Source organism: Jaculus jaculus, chromosome 1, assembly GCF_020740685.1.
Source record: "Jaculus jaculus isolate mJacJac1 chromosome 1, mJacJac1.mat.Y.cur, whole genome shotgun sequence".
Classification (NCBI taxonomy): domain Eukaryota; kingdom Metazoa; phylum Chordata; class Mammalia; order Rodentia; family Dipodidae; genus Jaculus; species Jaculus jaculus.
This window is the reverse complement of record NC_059102.1, coordinates 111,588,917-111,592,730: the sequence shown is the minus strand read 5'-3', so window position 1 is coordinate 111,592,730 and position 3,814 is coordinate 111,588,917. Positions and strand designations below refer to the sequence as shown.

The window sequence follows — 3,814 nt, the reverse complement described above, 5'->3', positions numbered from 1 at the left end:
ACCACTGTAGCAAACGTCTCCCATTCCTCCAAGACACCGTTAAATCCCTATAAATCCTCATAACAAACAGGAAATTTGTGATGAAGCAAAACTTAGCCATCTATACATTTCCTGCTAGAATAACTAAATCATTATTTGTTATGTTTTCCTGTCTTTCTAATTATACATGTGCACACTTACATTTTTACAACTTCTAACAAACAGTTATAGAGCTTCTATCATGTGTCAAATAAGTCTAGATGCTACAGAACTGGCAGGTGAGGCATGTGCATCCATGGAGGTTTCACTGCAATGACCATATAGCAAACATAGATAAGGCATCTCACTTAGCTGCAAAGAACACGGGACAAGTAATAAGGAAGCAGAATGAAGGAAGGATAAGAGAGTGAGCAGGTTACTTTGGAGCAGGTTAGCAGAGAAAACCTTTGCAAAGTGAAAAGGTTCAACCTGTGGCCTAAAGAGCAAGGAAGCATTGGACATGAAAGGATGCCAGGAAGAGTGTTCTAGACAGAGGGAACAGCATATTCAAGGAAGATTTTAACTATATCTGTTAACTGTCACCACATGAGTATGGCTAGAGCTGAAGAGTGAGAATACAGAAAGCTATAACAACTGTGCATCTTAACCTGTCCTGTGTGTGTCTTTTCATGATATTTTAGCTCAGAGCATTTAATTTGTTGTGCCTCAACTGCATGTCACTTTCTTTGTGAATTTTTCCATTAGAAAGTCTTTTGCCTAACCTTCCCTGAGGAAAAAAATTCACTCTTATTACTTACATAATTCTACCATGTAATTAATTCTTCTTTACCTTATTAAAGTATTTGTCAAAGTAATTTAAGGGGCTCTTTTCCTTTTTTTCTAAAAGTAAATAACTCATTTCTGAACACAGTTTCAATAATCCTTTCTTCTCTGCTAATTTTGATGACACCATTATCATATATAGTTGTTCTTTACACAAAATGGTTTGGTATTTGCATATAACTATGCACAAACTCCCTGTATCCTTTAAATTATCTTTTGATTCTCATAATACCTAACTGAATACAAAATGCTATGCAAATAATTTTACACTGCGTTTTGGGGGAATAATAAGAAAAATCTGCGCATGTCCAGTATAGGTGAACTTTTTCAATCTATTTCCTATCTGTGGTTGGTTAATTGAAACTGTGGATATCCTCCCAAGACCATCACATAGATCAGGCAACTCTCACCAGATGTTGTTCTTGGAGGTTTCAGAACTAAGGTAGGTTAATTCTCCTCTTGTTTTTTTTAGACAAGCAGAATTACAAAAGACTTGGACATATATATAAAACTGGCATGCTGCCACTTACTTTTACTTTTCTCTGCTTCATTATAATATATAGGATTATGAAATTATCACACTTGTGATAAGAGTTTTAAGAAGGTAAATTGTGCCAGGTACTGCAGGAATCCCAGCACTCAAGAAGTGGAGACAGAAGGATTATGAATTCAAGACCAGCCTGGGTATCATACTGAATTTTCTGTCTCAAAAAGAAAAGAGAAGCCGGGTGTGGTGGCACACTCCTTTAATCCCAGCACTCAGGAGGCAGAGATAGGAGGATTGCTGTGAGTTTGAGGCCACCCTGAGACTCCATAGTGAATTCCAGGTCAGCCAGGGCTAGAGTGAGACCCTACCTCAAAAAAAAAAAAAAAAAAAGAGAGAGAGAGAGAAAAAAGGAAATAATTAATTATTTAATTAATTTAAAAACTGTGGCTGAGACCCAGCTCCTATAATCGGGGACCCCCAGTGTCATCATCCTCCCCCAAGCACGATGCCCCCCAAAAATGATGGTGATGGAATTAAACCACCCCCAATCATTGGAAGATTTGGAACATCATTGAAAATTGGTATCGTGGGATTACCAAATGTTGGGAAGTCTACCTTCTTCAATGTATTGACCAATAGTCAGGCTTCAGCAGAAAACTTCCCAATCTGCATTATAGATCCTAATGAGAGCAGAGTACCTGTGCCAGACTAAAGGTTTGACTTTCTCTGTCAGTATCACAAACCAGCAAGCAAAATTCCTGCTTTTCTAAATGTAGTGGATATTGCTGGCCTTGTGAAAGGAGCTCACAATGGGCAGGGCTTGGGGAATGCCTTTTGATTTCATATTAGTACCTGTGATGGGATTTTTCATCTAACACATGCTTTTGAAGAGGATGATACCACACATGTTGAAGGAAGTGTAGATCCCATTTGAGATATAGTAATAATACACTAAGAACTTCAGCTTAAAGATGAAGAAATGATTGGGCCCATTATAGATAAGCTAGAAAAGGTGGCTGTGAGAGGAGGGTATAAAAACCTAAAACCTGAATATGATATAATGTGCAAAGTCGAACCCTGGGTGATAGACCAAAAGAAACCTGTTCGCTTCTATCATGATTAGAATGACAAAGAGATTGAAGTGTTGAATAAACACTTATTTTTTACTTCAAAACCAATGGTCTACTTGGTTAATCTCTCTGAAAAAGACTATATTACAAATGGTTGATAAAAATTAAGGAGTGGGTGGACAAGTATGACCCAGGTGCCTTAGTCATTCCTTTTAGTGGGGCCTTGGAACTCAAGTTGCAAGAATTGAGTGCTGAGGAGAGACAGAAGTATCTGGAAGCAAACATGACACAAAGTGCTTTGCCAAAGATCATTAAGGCTGGGTTTGCAGCACTCCAACTAGAATACTTTTTCACTGCAGGCCCAGATGAAGTGCATGCATGGACCATCAGGAAAGGAACTAAGGCTCCTCAGGCTGCAAGAAAGATTCACACAGATTTTGAACAGGGATTCATTATGGCTGAAGTAATGAAATATGAAGATTTTAAAGAGGAAGGTTTTGAAAATGCAGTCAAGGCTGCTGGAAAATACAAACAACAAGGCAGAAATTACATTGTTGAAGATGGAGATATTATCTTCTTCAAATTTAATACACACCAACAACCAAAAAAGAAATAAATTTTAATTATTACTCAGATAAATATACAACTTCCAAAATGCATATGCATTTTTATTAAAATTTCTGAAAACTGAAGGAACAAATAAAGTTGGGGATGTGGGAATGTTCTACAAACAAATTATTTTTTATTTGTTTTGAAATTATAAAATACTATGTATCCTCTATGAAATTCAAGTTACCCAATGTGAACAGCTTTGCTATTCACGTGATTAAGACCCTACTCCAAATTGTAGAACCCTTTCAGGAACGATATTACTCTCATGATACTTCATTAATCTCCATCATGTATGCCAAGCCTGACACATTTGACAGTATGGACAATGTGGCTTGCTGCTTTTTGAATCTATAGATAATGCATGTTTTACAGTATTCCGGATGTCTACACTCAATAAAACATTTGACAACCACCCCCCCCCAAAAAAAACTGTGGCTGTCAGAACTGTGATTATTCAAAGAGCATAGGGTTTTCACTGATGGGAAAGGTTTGCAAGTAGAGAGTGTATCAGCTGCACAATAATGGGATGCATTAATGCTATAATTGTACATTAAAAATGATTTAAATGACACACTATGTGTATTTTAACCCAATCTTTCCAAATAGAATGGTGTTGATGAGATTACTAAGGAGATTTCAACATAACCTCCCTACAAATCTAAATTCCTGTGGGAACAATGTCTCATTACCTTACCAACCTTGTGACTGCATAGTAGATCATGTTTCCTTCCAACACTGGCCAACAGGGAGGTTCCATCCAACCTTTGGCACCATTGCCTAACATTTCTTGGCTTGGCTTTTTTTTTGTACTAAGTTGTTTCCAGGCTCCTTTTTACTTTCCTAT

At 37.2% G+C, this 3,814-nt stretch overlaps 1 pseudogene; it reads left to right on the top strand.

Annotated features, from left to right (window-relative positions):
* The first annotated feature begins 1,760 nt into the window (after positions 1–1,760).
* Positions 1,761–3,017, top strand: LOC101616117 (annotated as a pseudogene).
* The last annotated feature ends 797 nt before the right edge of the window (positions 3,018–3,814 follow it).